A 15,105-nucleotide genomic window follows, 5' to 3' on the forward strand; every position below is an offset into this window, starting at 1 on the left:
CATTTATCCCCTTCTGAAGATTGGGGATATTTCAGCTTAATGAATATTTCACCTTAAATGATATGATGTCTGGGGTTTGCTTCAGAATAATCTGGGAGTGAGTGAAGCAGGTGAAACTATATATGAAACAAGGTTGGCTTTGAGTTGATCATTTTTGAAGTTAAGTGATGGGTACTTGGCAATTCATTGTGTTATTCACCTTCCTTTTCTATATGGTTGAAATTTTCAGTAATAAAAAGTATAAACATTTAAATTTAAAAAAATCTTAATAACTCTGGTCATACATATGTGACTAACCAGTCTACCTTGTCCATATTTCTTCTCACAGTAGACAGTGTTAAATATTACTTGGAAACAATCATGAAGGCAGGATGGCTTATTATTAATATGCCTTAATGGATGCAAATGAGACTCTGGACTAGAGTGTGAACACAAACTAGAAAACAAAGTGAGGATGCCTGTTGCTCCTAATCAAGCAAAACTTGAAAAGATTCACTATTCTTTCTCTTCACTTTTGTCTTTCTAGAAATTAAAAAAATCATTGAAAAGACACCTGATTGCACTCAAATTAGCCAGCAATAACAATTGTTCTGTTTGATCATGTCTCAAACAGTTTTCCCATATAAAAACTGCCATACCTGAATTTTGTGTGTGCATTTTTTTATGAAAATGGCAAAAGGAATTGGAAAGAGAAATTGTTTAACCCCATAATGTGAGACAGTAAAGAGTTCATCATAATTCTAATTAGATCTCTCTCTTCCTCCTCCTCTTCCTTCTTCTTCTACTTCTCTATTCAGATAATTATACTTTCATTAATTTGGACAAAAATTCAAATTCATTGCATTATCCCTTTATCTCCTATTTTTATTGGTGAGTTTAAGAGTCAAATTTAGTGCCCAGTTGTAACATACCATTCTGGTATATAATAATTTTGGCTCCTGTCCTACTCTCATCTGTTATTCTTATGTTTTCTACTAGGTTTATAAACCTCAAGTACAGTTCTAGAAATTAACAGGTTCCATGAAAATGTTTATCAAACCAAACCTTAATATTAACTGTATAACTGTTATGTTTTGTAACAGTCCAAAATATTGTAAAAGAGCAACACTGTTTTTTTTGTTATTACCTTTTTATTGTTTATATTCTTCTACTGTGGTAAACACAATACATAAATTTTACCATCTTAACCATTTTTAGGTGTACAGTTCAGTAGCATAAGTATATTCACATTGTTATGAAACAGATCACCAGAACTTTTTCATCCTGCAAAACTGAAACTTTACCCATTAAACAATAACTTCTCTTTTCCCACTCCCACAGTCTCTGATAACAACCATTCTGTTGGTCTTATCTGATCTCTATAGAAGAGTTGTTACATCTTTCAGATAGCTCTTTCATCAGGAAATCAAGAAAATCCAGATTTGCTGAAGGAGGGATCATGCCCACACTTCCTAGGAATCCAGTGCACTTTCTGACTTTTTTATATATACCATTTACTTTTCTGTGAATTTGACTACTTTAGTTATCTCATTTAAATGGAATCATGCAGCATTTGTCTTTTGTGACTCACTATCTCTGTATAATGACCTCAAGGTTGTAGTATGTGACGGGATTTCCATCCTTTTTAAGGCTGACTAATATCCCATTGTATATGTATACCAAATTTTGTTTATCCATTCCTTCACTGATGGACATTTAGGTTGCTTCCATCTTTTGGCTCTTGTGAATAAAGCTGCTGTGAACATTGGTGTACAAATAGCTGTTCAAGTTCATATTATCAGTTCTATTGGATATATACCCAGAAGTAGGATTGCTGGAGCATATGATAATCCTATTTTTTAATTTTTTGAGGAAACTCCATGCTGTTTTCCATAGAGGTTACACCATTTTATAATCTTACCAATAGTGCACAATGGTTCCAATTTCTCTACATCTTCACCAACACTTATGTTCTGTTTTATTTTGTATTAGCCATCTTCATAGATATGAAATGATACCTCATTTTGGCTTAGATTTGCATATCTGATTATTAGGGATGTTGAACATCTTTTCACATACTTAGCCATTTGTATATCACTTGTGAAGAAATGTTATATTACCTTTGGTACAATGTCATGTCAGCAGGTGTGCACCAAAAGATAAAGCTCAAGAGCAAAACTTTGAGTTTTTGATGATGTAATTTTATATTCTCCCTCAAGATTCAACATAGTTAATCCTTATACTCAAATAATTGCAAGAAGGTTACAAGTATGACCTCTTAATCAGAATGAGCATCAAATGTTATCTAGTCCAATCTCTTATCCCAACAGAAATATAAGTGGATTTCATAGAGTAAATTTACATATATTTAAAACATAGAAATCATTTATAAAAGCTATTAAAGGATTAATATAAAAGGAACATATCTATGAAACTGAATACTCAATACACTTGATTATAAATATAAGAGATATGGAAAAGTGGCTGCATATTTTTTAGAAAAGGATTAAAGGGACAACCATCAAAATATTTGTAATAGTCATCCAAAAAAGTATAATTATGAGACTAGTTTTTATTTCCTTTTTTATTCTTAACAATTTTCTAATTTTTTCTTTTATAATCAGAAAAATAATAAGTGCTATTTTTAAAAATTATGTTAATTTGGCCGGCTGAGTGGCGCATTGGTTAAGAACTGGCTTGGGATGCCAGAGGGCCCCGGTTCGGATCCCACATATGAGGGCCAGTGACACTGCCCTCTACAGCTAAGATGCTGAACAACAGCTCGACCTGGAGCTGGGATGCTGTGGGTCACTGGCGACAGCGTAGGCTGCAGCCCCTGTGGCAGTGGGTTGCCATGGGCTACCGTGTGTAGCCAGCAGCCAGCATGAGCGGCCAGCAGCCGCAGTGAGAGGCCGTCCAGAAGCCGGCGACTGATGTGCCTCGCCCGGGAAGAGCGCAATGATGGTGCCAACTTGGGCCAGTGAAGCAACATCCTCCACAACTAGACTGAAGAACAAAACGACAGCAATTTGTCTGTTCCCCTTCCCCTGATTCCTCAGCGCTGTTCCCCTCCCCCAACTCCCCAATAAAATCTTAAAAAAAAAATTATGTTAATTTGTTATTGAGGAGATTAGCTTTCCCAAAGTGTGATCCACTCATCAACTGCATCAGAATTACCTGGCAATACATTTGAAATGCAGATTCCTTGGCCAAGTCCCAGGCTTCCTAAATCAGAATTCCTTGATGGTGTGACCCAAGAATTAGCATTTTAAACAAATACCCTGATGATTTTCAAGGATATTAATAAGATTGATAAAGAGTTGATTAGGAGTAAATAAGCTAAAGTGCCCTCTGTTTGTAATCTCTTAATATGTGGGCTAGTCTCTTTGTACTAAATCTCCCAATTCTCCTATCAGCATATAAACAAGTTAGAAAGTATACTGGACTTCTAGGAAGTGTGGGCATGATCCTTCCTTCAGCAAATATAGACTTTTCTTGATTTCCCAATGAAAAAGTTATCTGAAAGATGTAACAACTCTTCTATAGAGATAAGATAAGACCAAGTGGTTGAAGTGACCTTAGATCATTCGATAGCAACCTCCTGAGTGAGTTGAGCTTATGCTGATACCCTACCTCCCCATGCTGATCACCATGTTGCCCTGCTAGCCCTCTATGCTATCCTTAACTGTTCCTCATCTGTAGAGTGGAAATGATAATACCTATCTTATTAGACTTTTCTTTTAATTTTTTAATGCTGGAAACTAAGAACTCAGAGTAATCCATGTCCTTAGCATATTTTGGATTAGCCACATGTTGCTTCCCATCAGAGGGAAAACTTCTTCTGCAGGACCCTGAGGAAGGCAGCATAGTGTTCCAACTTCTTTCCTCATCCATACTTCCCCACCCCCAAGCCAGCACTTTATTCTCAGAAGCTGTCTTATGGTTCCTCTATAGCAGTGGGTCTCAACCTTCCTAATGCTGCGACCCCTTAATACAGTTCCTCATGTTGTGGTAACCCCCAACCATAAAATTATTTTCATTGCTACTCTATAACTGTAATTTTGCTACTGTTATGAATTGTAATGTAAATATCTGATATGCAGGATGTATTTTCATTGTTACAAATTGAACATAATTAAAGCATAGTGATTAATCACAAAAACAATATGTAATTATATATTGTGAAATATTTATAATTCGTGAAGTGTTGTTTTACCTCCAATACTGCTGCTTTCAACACAGCAGCTGCTTCCTACACAGTAGCTGCTCTCTACACATGTATGACTGGTCCGCATAAGTACATTATAGCGCCAACCCTGTCATATACACCTGTATTTGTACGGGGTGTATGTGATGGGGTTGGCACAATGATGTCATCACGCCGGGTACTCGTATGTGGGCGTATCTGCATGTGGGCGGACCCGCCTGGAGACGGATAGAGGAGCGGTGTCTGGGTTCCTAAGACCATCGAAAATATGTTTTCCGATGGTCTTAGGCGACCCCTGTGAAAGGGTCGTTCGACCCCCAAAGGGGTCGCGACCCACAGGTTGAGAACCGATGCTCTATAGTGAGACCAAGAAAGCTGACAAGGATGGCAAAAGCTCCCCTCCATGTTTTTACCTTGACTATGTTGGGGGAAACACATGGGTTTAGATCAGCTGGGTGTGTTGATTAGAAAGGGAAGTCGGCCATTGCCTGTATATACTTTGTTGTTAAATCCATGTCCTTCCATGATCAAGCAGATAAAAACTAATTTACCTGTTAACCTGTAGTAAAAAGCAGAGAGAGCATTATTTAGCTTTGTAACCCAGATCTCTGGTGAAAATACTGTTTAGCTAAAATGAGGCAAGCACACTGGGATGCTTCAAGACTCAAGGAATATGGAATGGGTGCTGAGATCCTCTGAAGATTATCTTAAAATATCTTTCTATTGCTCATACAGTTCCCTCTTGTGGCTAGAAGAAATATCTACTTAAGGTTTTCAATCATCTCTTAATCTACAGATTTTATAAAAATAATGGGCATTTCTAAGTTTGTTCATCCTGAAAGCTCTAATACCCCCAAGCAAACTTATTCAGATTATATAATCACCATATAATAAATTTTAAAGATGTCTAGTCTCGGGCAAAACTCAGTTAATGCAGACATGAAGTCGAGTATATGAAATCAAAGACAGTCAAGGAATTAAAATATGTGAACACAATAGTTAACCCTTTACAATGCCATTAATCTTAACAAAACAAGAGTTTCCCAATGCCCATGTTAGTCCCTGAAAATATATTAAGCACCACTGGAAGTCCAGTTAATAAAAACAGGCTATAGAGTCTCAAGTTGAGAAACTATCCTTTAAGTGTAGTAAAGTTGGTGAAAGAGCCTAATTCAGTTTTAGTAGTATGAGACACGATACATAGCATTATTATATTCATGCCATATGGTTAAGTTATAAATCCTCCAAAATTAGAGACATACGTTTTGTCTTTCATTTACTTATGATTACTTAATGTTCTATTGAGAACATGTTGGTATTTCTATCTTGTTTCATTATTTAACTTATTAATGGTTGCATTTCCTGGGTTTTCTTATTATTAAATGTTGGACAAATATAAATTTTAAAAAAGAGTGGAGCAAAGAGAACTTCTAAAAGAAGCTCCACCCAACCAAACAGTCAAAGAACCATCCAGTGTGTCAAAATTCAGTAACACTCCAAAACCCGTCTCTCCCTTCTCACAAAGACACTGTCACCTTCAAGAACAGGAAACTATGAGAAACTGTGTCCTACAGATTGAACCCCATGTTCTCCCTTCTAGCAATGCAGCACCGCCTCCACTTGGGTTCCCCTCCTTCATAGACCCACCTTTCTTTTACTCTTTGTCTTCATTTTAGTTCTTCCAGAAGCTGGCCTTGAGGCAAAAATACACATACAGTTTATTGTGGTGGTGATCTTAGAAAATGCCATTAGGGGATGTAAGCGAAGGAAAGGAAGATAGCTAATAAAGGGAGTGTTTTCAAGCATGTTAGCCCTATGGGGATGGAGCCCTCTGAGGAATTCTGGGAATCAGTGTAGAACCCATGGTTTTTAGTTATTCTGCCTGAGAAGTGAGGGAACTGGAGGTTTATATACCTAATCTAATCAATCATTAGTTAGGGGCTGCTCCTGAGAGGCATCAGGTCTCCACACACAGCCTCCATGCTCCCAGTTGGTTCCCTAGCCACTAGAGAAAGCCATTGCAAGGCGGCGCAGCTGTTCATAGTTGTAAAGCCACAAGGAGACATGGGCAGGGTACCCACAGTATCTGCTACCCTGGTGTCTGAGATTTCAGTCTAGTACACTGAGACCCATTATCAAAAGCCCGGGCTCACAACAGGGAAGAAGATCAAAGGCTCTGGAGACAGACTTGAATGTTTTCAAAACCTGGGTTCTTAACTTCCCTAAGCTTCAAGCTCCATAAAGGATTGTTATGGGCGTTGAGTAATGTAATTGATGTAAAAGTACCCAGTATTGTGACTGGCACATAGTACATATTCCCCAAAATGCTAGTCATTAATATAATTATTACTAACACCTGATCCCCTCACAGAGACCTAAAACTGAATAGGACCCCAAAATGTTCTGTTTGACTAGGTTCCCCAGCAGAGACCCAGAAGTCCCAGTCTTGCTACTGGTGCAGTATTTAAACTGGCGTCAGTAAGCGGAGCTGATGAAACCTCTGGGTCTCCATCCAACTAGTCTGGAAGACGAGGCCAGATGGAGCCCTGAATTATCATCAGCAGGGGAGAGGTTTGTCTCCAGCTGAGGGGTGCTCGATGGGTCCCAGAAGACCAGATAAATCTTCAAAGGAAGGAGTGGGCTCTATGGCAGGCTCACCTTGTGGTTCAATTTAGCCTCTCCATACTATTTTCCTACCCAGCCCCTGAGACAGTCTTTAATTTTTATTTCTATGTTTATGAGAAAAAGGAAGGGAAGAAAAAACTAGTACTTATCCTTCTCCAAAACAAGTTCCGACACAAAAACATAACTGCCCTTTCAATAAGCAAGTATTTTTGGAATTCCTTAGTTCAAATGAAATTACATGGTTCTCATGCTCAAAGCATTTTTTTCCACTGTTTTTCTCCCCGGTTGTGAAGACCAGACTTTTGGAAAAACTCAAACGTTCATTAAAGTTCAGCCATGCAGGATATAAAAGCTGGGTGGATGCTGCTTAGATTATTTCTTTGTTGCTAAACATCTCTATGAAGCTAATAGCAAGAACAGATTTTGGGAAGGGATGCAGAGGGCATGGGGAATCCTGTGAAGCCACATAAAGACAACAACAAATGGAAACTTTGAAAAAAAAATTTATCATATTTTCCAAAAAGCAGAAATAATACATTTTCAATTCTTAAGAGTGTCTGAAATAAATATAGTGCTTTTATTTCAGTAAAAAGCTGTATTTTTCTAAATTGTTCACTGATAACGATACTAATTGAAATTCCAAAATTTTTCAAATGTTTAGCCACTAACATTTACTGACACTCGATCAAAAAATATATAATGTGGCCTTCCTTAATGAAAATAAACACATCTTCCAAAATGGGCACTGGACGGAGAATCCCCACATAGAGAAAAATAGCTGGATCGTACATCCCTTTTGATTCATCTTCTCCTTGGCCTGGGGTGGAGGGCACTGTCCTCTCGTTTAATATTGGCCCAAGCCAGGAAAGTAGACTGGTTTGATCCCAAGTGTACTTCCTAATGAACTTCCTCTTCCCTAGTCTCTGCTTCAGAGCCTGCTTCCCTGAGAACACAATTTGTGGCAGGTACCACAATCCAGGTGCACATATCTAGACATAGATACCTTTAACTCCTCAAGTCTAAACACAAAAGAATAAAGGAAGAGAAAGTCAAAGCAGACTATTATTGTCTGTATGCTCAAAACTGTCTCGTGCTCAATTGATTGGTGGTTTTAATGATCACTCCCTTGCAGGAGGAAGTCTGCCTGCCTCTCTTTTGAGGTCTCTGAATAATAACCATATCAGAATATAACCTAATAAGTACAATGTTTTAAAATATGGGTGGTGGGGGCATTTTTTTTTGTGTGTGAACTATCTTAGAAATAGAGTCAAAGTAAAGTAGGAAAAAGGATAGAGAGCGTGACTTAAATAGAAATGAAAGAAGTACTGATATATCTCACTTTGTAAAAAACACATTCGTGAAGAAGTGGACTATATACCATATTTTGGTGAATTAGATTACATTTTAAAGTCAGTAGTGGAAATCACCATTTAAAGGGTTTTTTTATGATAAATAGTTTTGCAGAGAAAAAATTGTAAATTTAAATCACTGCCTTCCAATTTGTTATTTTATAAAGCTAGATTTTTCACTCACTGAAATGATTTAAACTAAAGTATTTGTTATTCAAAATCTAAAACCACAGAAAAACATCTAATATAAAATTTCATTAAACTCCAGTTAATTACTCTTGGCCCCAATGTTTTTAGATACATAGGGAGAAAAAGTCTAAGCTACATGTTGCTATAATGTTCTTGATGACATTAGTCAAACTCCCTATATTGGAACTTTGTTGTATTATTATTGCTCAAAATAAATGCATTGACAAAGACTTATTCTCTCCCTTAAATAATTTTAATTCTAATGCTTTGTTTTGGTAATGGATTTAAACATCATCCTGAATGAGTAGCCAAAAATAGAGAACTGAAGGTTAGGAACTTACTTATCTTCTTCTGCCCAAGAATGTATTTTCACCCCCTAGATTAGTAGGCACAGAGTAACCATGGATAATTTTATACTGGATTTGGATAGAGGATTGAGAACTTGGCCTTAGCTCCAAGCCAGCAATTCACATTTAAATAAAGCAAACATTTGGATACAGCGCTCAAATTTAGATAAGATTATATTCTAAAGATTCAGGAGGAAATCAGTTCTAAAATCATATCTATTTGCAGTGGCATGAGGAACTTCCTTTGGAGAATAATAATGAAAGTTGATTTATTATTGCAAAGCTACGTAAGCCTACTAATATGATATCATCAGAGGCAGCAGTCACAAGTAACTGAGTCAGGAATGTCCTTTGGAGAGGAGGCATAACATGCACCCAGATCCAAAACACGAACATGGACTCTGTTGAGAAGAGTTTCAGATGCACAGGGCTCTTTCTTAAAAATAGGCTCCCAGGGCCGGCTGAGTGGTGCGTTGGTTAAGAGCTGGCTTGGGACGCCAGAGGGCCCCGATTTGGATCCCACATATGAGGGCCAGTGACACTGCCCTCTACAGCTAAGATGCTGAACAACAGCTCACCCTGGAGCTGGGCTGCGGTGAGTCACCCGCGACAGCGTAGGCTGCAGCCCCTGTTGCAGTGGGTTGCCATGGGCTACCGTGTGTAGCCAGCAGCCAGCGTGAGCGGCCAGCAGCTGTGGTGAGCAGCAGTCCAGAAACCGTGACTGATCTGCCTCACCCGGGAAGAGCGCAATGATGGTGCCAACTTGGGCCAGTGAAGCACCGTCCTCCACAACTAGACTGAAGAACAAAAGGACAGCAACTTGTCTGTTCCCCTTCCCCCAATTCCCCAGCGCTGTTCCCATCCCCCAATTCCCCAATAAAAATGTTAAAAAAAAAATAGGCTCCCAGATTACAAGTGAGTCGCTTCACTTCTCTGGGCCTCTTAGACTTTCTCATATGAAAAGACAAGAGGCATTTTGTACCCAATACAGATGACGGAAGTGAAGGCGTGACCATATTTCCTTACATTGAGGAGGTCTGGGCAGGCCCATAGCTCGTTCAACTCCTTTCAAATATTCTGCTTCAGCTTCTCCAGCTCTTGGGTCAGGTGTGTATTTGACTCCATGCATGGCACTAGAGGGTTAGAAGTGCTTAATTAATGCAGATTCCATCCCATCCTTATGGGTTCCCGTTTGTCCTTGCTTCCCCCACTTCACATCCAGACTGCCTGTCCTTTGGACTTCAGCTCCAGCACTAGGCACAGGAACAACAGCCTCACACAGACAGTATAACCAGCTTCAGTGATTGCATACAGCCAAACCCCTGTAATAAATCCCTTATTGTGTTTATTTTTCTTAGTGGCTCTGAACAAACCCTGACTGCTACTCTTAGGTTAGATGTTATTTTTTTTTTTCCTTTTGAGTTTTACTGCCCTGTTTCCCTGAAAATAAGGCCTAGCCAGAAAATAAACCGTAACTTGATTTTAGGTGCCAAAATATGGCACCTTGGCATAATGAATATTTTAAGCTGCAAGAGTTTGTGGAAAAGGCACCCTTCTCCCTGAAACAGGTCATAAAACCCTCATGTGAGGGGTGCGTGCCTCCATATCCTGGAGGAATCATGCTATGGCTTATTCTCCAGCTAGGTCTTATTTTCAAGGAAATACGGTATTACAAAAAAAATGCCACTATGAATGTTCATGTTTGTATTTTCTGGTGCACTTGTGCAAGAATTCCTCTACAATATATGCCTAAGAGTACAGATGGCTGGGCTGTAGAGCATTCAAATGTTCAACTTTATAAGATAATACCAAATTCTATTCCAGAGTGGTTGTGCCAATTTATACTCACACCAGTATTTAAATTCCTAAAAGAATTCCCCTTGATTCAAGTCTTTGCAATTACTTAGTATAGTAATACTTCTTAATTTTAGCCCATCTGAAGAGTATAATATTGTTCTTATGATATTAATTAACATTTACATGATTACTAGTGAAGATGGAGAATTTTTTTATATTTCTATTCTTTTTATTTTCTCTTCTGCAAAATGACTATTCATGCCTTTTACCTATTGTTCTATGGCATTATTTGGTGTTTAATTATTAATATATAGGAGTCCTTTATACATTCTAGAAACAAATCCCCTAGGGCTATATGTAGTGGTATGCTGGAGCTGGCTTGTACAGTCTCACAGGAGCGAATCTGTGCATCTCTTCCTAACTCTGTTTAGCGATGTCATGTTGATAGCTTGAATTAGGTCTTGGTGGAATTATTTTCTCCATGGAAATGATCAAACCTTGAAAATAATGGCGTGTCCCCCCCCCACCCCCGAAAAGCTAGTTTTTAAACATTTACCAGCACACCACTAGTTATACATGTTGCAAATATATACTATTGGTTTGTGGCTTGTCTACACATTCTTTTGTGGGGTCTTTTGAAGAACATAAATCGTTAATTTTAATATGGTCAAATTTGTCAATCTTTTCAGTTTTAGATAAGTTTTCTTGCATGTGTTTTGTTTAAGAAATTCTTTTCTACCCCAAAGACATAAAGATATTATCCTAATTATCTGCTATTTTCTTTTAGATGTTTAAAAATATCAGCTTTCACATCAGTCTTTAACATATCTAGAATTAACTTCTTATGTTTTTTGTGAGATAAGAATTCAATTTCATTTTTCTCCCTATATTGTCCCAGCACCACTTATTAACTAATCCTTCCTTTCCATAGTCTGTATAAAACCACTTCTGTTATATATTATGTCCATATATGTATGGGTATGTTTCCAGAATCTCTGCTATTACATCAATCCATTTGTCTATTGCAGCATCAGTACCAAACTCTGTTCATTGTAACTTTATAATTAAAGTCTTCAAATTGGATAGGGTAAGTCTTCCTACCTTATTCTTCTCCAGAAGAGTCTTTGTTATATTTTGACCTTTATTTGTCTATACAGATTTTACAATCAGTTTATCCATTTTTTGAGAAAAAAAGCCATTGGGATTTGTAAGTAAATTACACTGACTCTATAGATCAAATTGGGTAGAACTGGCAACTAACTTTACAATAGAGTCTTCCTATGGAACATCCTTCTTCAATTATCTCTGTAATAAGTATTCTTTGATGTTCATCAATAAAGTTTTAGAATATATTCCATATAGGTCTTACATAACTTTCATTAGCTGCAGCTTATATTTTTTATTGTTATGGTAAACTTAATTTTTTTTTTCTAAATTATATTTTCTGTTTGTTACCAATGCTTAGAAATATATTTGATTGTGCGTGTATCGGTCTTCTTTTAAGCTATGTTGCTGAGCTCTGTTATTATTACTAATCATTTACCTGTCGATTTCTTGGGACTTTTCATGTAGACAATTATGTCTTTATGAATAGACTATTCCAATCATCTATCTTTTACCACATTTCCCCATCTTTGTTCTTTCATACTTCCTTTTCTTGTCTTAAGGCACTTGTTAGGAAATCCAGTATAATGTTAAATAGGAGTAAATGGGCTCTTTTTCTTGTTCCTGATATTTTAGGGTCTGCTTCTCATTTTTATCATTAGGAGCATTGTTTGCTGCATCTTCTGAGATGATCGTATGTTTTTTCCCCTTTAATCTGTTGCTGTAGTGAATTATATTATTAGTTTCTAATGGGTAACTACTCTTGTATTTCTGGATAATATGATATATTATCTTTTTAAAATCAACTCCTGGGTTTGTTGTATTCTCATTTTTTAAAAATTTTGTGCTGTTTTTGATTGATATGGGCCCATAATGTTTCTTTAATGTACTGTCCTTGCTTGATTTTGATATCCAGTTTTATATCAAGGTTATATTAATCTCATAGAATGAATTGTGTCATAGTCCCTTTTTTTTCTATTCTCTGAGACAGTTTTAAAGATTGGGATGATCTCTAAAAGCCTGGTGTGTCATCTGTAAAAGTATCTAAGCATAATATTTCTTTTGTGGGAAGACTTTCAAATATTGATTACGTTTCTTTAGAAGTTCTATGACAACTCAAGTTCTCTGTTTTTGAATAAGTTTTGATAAGTTATGTTTTTAAAGGAATTTGTTCATTTCACTTAAGTTTTCAAATGACTGACCTAAATTGACACATTTAAAAAATCTTCGCCTTATCTTTATGTCCCTTTCACTTCTGATATTGCTTATTTGCTCTTTTTCCCTTTTTTTTCTTGCTCAATCTCAGCAGAAAGTTTTCTATTTATAAACAGAACTTTTAGTTTTATGGATTCTCTCTTTTGTATCTTTGTTTACTTTTCCTTGATCTGTGTTTATCTTTTTCTACTTCTTTCCACGTGTTTTGTTTTCTATTGTTCTTTTCCTAATTTCTTAAATTGAACACACAGCTCACTAATTTTCAACCTTTCTTCTTGTCTAAAATAAGCATTTAAATTAATAAATTTCCCTTAAAGAACCATTTTAACTGTATCCTATAGGACATTGTAGGTAGTATTTTTATTATCATTCAGTTTTTAGTATTTTTAAATTTTTTACTATCATTTCTTCTTTGACATGTGAATTATCTATGTTTCAATATTTTCAAATATATGGGGAGTTTTACAAATTTATCTTTTGTGATTTTGCCACCCCAGGCCCATCACTTGTAGTTTGCTTTTCAAGAGTCAGTCATTGTTAACAGTTGCTGTGTATCTTTCTAAAGATATTCGATGCATTTCCAAGTATAAATTAGTATATATTTATTCTTTTGTAAAAAAACACAATGAGAGCATTGTCTAACATTGCATTAGATCTTTTTTCCTACTTAATAGGATATCTTAGGGCCGGCGGAGTGGCACATTGGTTGAGTTGGCTTGGGACGCCAGCTCTGAGCAGCAGCGCTCAGGTTCAGATCCCACATGAGGGCCAGTGATGCTTCGCCGTCTACAGCTAAGATGGTGAATAACAGCTCAACCTGGAGCTGGGCTACCGTGAGCCGCTGTGAGTGGCTGTCCAATGGCCAGTGAGCGACTACCTCACCCAGAAAGAGCACAATGATAACAGCAACATTGGCCGGTGAAGCGATGTCCTCCACAACTAGACTGTAGAACAAAAGGACAGCAACTTGTCTGTTCCCCTTCCCCGATTCCCCAATGCTGTTTCCTTTCCCAATTCCCCAATAAAAAATCTTAAAAAAAAAGTATATCTTAGAATTGTTCTATCTGTATCTATAGATATACCTCACTTTTTGGAGGCGTCAGCATTCCACTGTATAGATGTACCATGACTTATTTGAGTCCTCTAGTAAAGAGACATTGCAGTTATTTCCCATGTTTTGCTATTAGGAACAATGATGCAATAAATATTCCTATTATAGGCACTTTTGTCCACATGTGTGACTATGCGTAGGATGAATTCCTAGGAGTACAATTGCTGGAGCAAACAATGAATTTTGACACATATTGCCATATTGTTCGTAAGGCCGTTACACCAATTTACACTCTCATCATACAGGGAGTGCTCATTTTTTTCACAGAAATATCAGACTTTTTTATTGTTGTCAGTTTGATAAGTAAAAAGAGTACTTTACCATTGCATTAACTTTGGATTCAGAAAAAAGATCATAAAAGTTATTTTTAAAAATTTTCAGGGGTTCCATGGAGGAAGAAACATCTGTTTTGGAATGAGGGGCGAAGGGAATTCTCGAAGAAAGTAACCCTTCAGCAGGGTCTGGGGTAACAGGTAGAACTACTGCAGCCGATGGAGTCGGGGGCAAAGCCCCCTGGCGTGAGCAATGTAGAGAGTGTAGCCTGAGCAAGGCACAGAGGGTGGAAACTCGTCGTATAAGTAACTTGGTTTGTTTAAAGCGGAGGGAGCCCATCCTGATTAGTGAGGCAAATAGACTGAGTAGGCAGCAAGAAATCATGAAAGCAGGGACTGCCGGCCCTGACTGCCTATTACAAACACTGGGGGAACGTTAAAAAAAAAAAAATCAATGCCTGAGTCCCATCTCAGACTAGTTAAATTAGAATCTCCTGTCGCAGCTTCCTAAAACTCCCCAGGGATATTATTTTGTAGCCAGGGTTGAGAATCACTGCATTAAGGACATATGAACAGGGGAGTGACAAGTGCTCAACGGTGGGCTTATGACAAATTTACAGTTTTAGATTGTGTGCTGTTTACCTCTAAGTTTATTTAACAGTTTTAAATATGGGGAAAAAAAGTCATAACTACTTCGTTCAAAATTGAGTTTAAGTAAATTTCCACCATCACTTTGGGACAGAGAGCTTGAAAGTCCCAGGATTCCCCTATGAAACTGTGCTCAGTGAGGCATCGCTTTGACACTAGGTGGAGCCATAGATTGTGATTTAGGCGAAAAAACTCAAGTTTCAAAAAAATAAGTAGAATATGGAGTGGGGAAGAGACTTAGAAACCATCTGCTCTAATCCCG

This window comes from Hipposideros armiger, unplaced genomic scaffold, assembly GCF_001890085.2.
Source record: "Hipposideros armiger isolate ML-2016 unplaced genomic scaffold, ASM189008v1 scaffold_429, whole genome shotgun sequence".
Taxonomy (NCBI): Eukaryota; Metazoa; Chordata; class Mammalia; order Chiroptera; family Hipposideridae; genus Hipposideros; species Hipposideros armiger.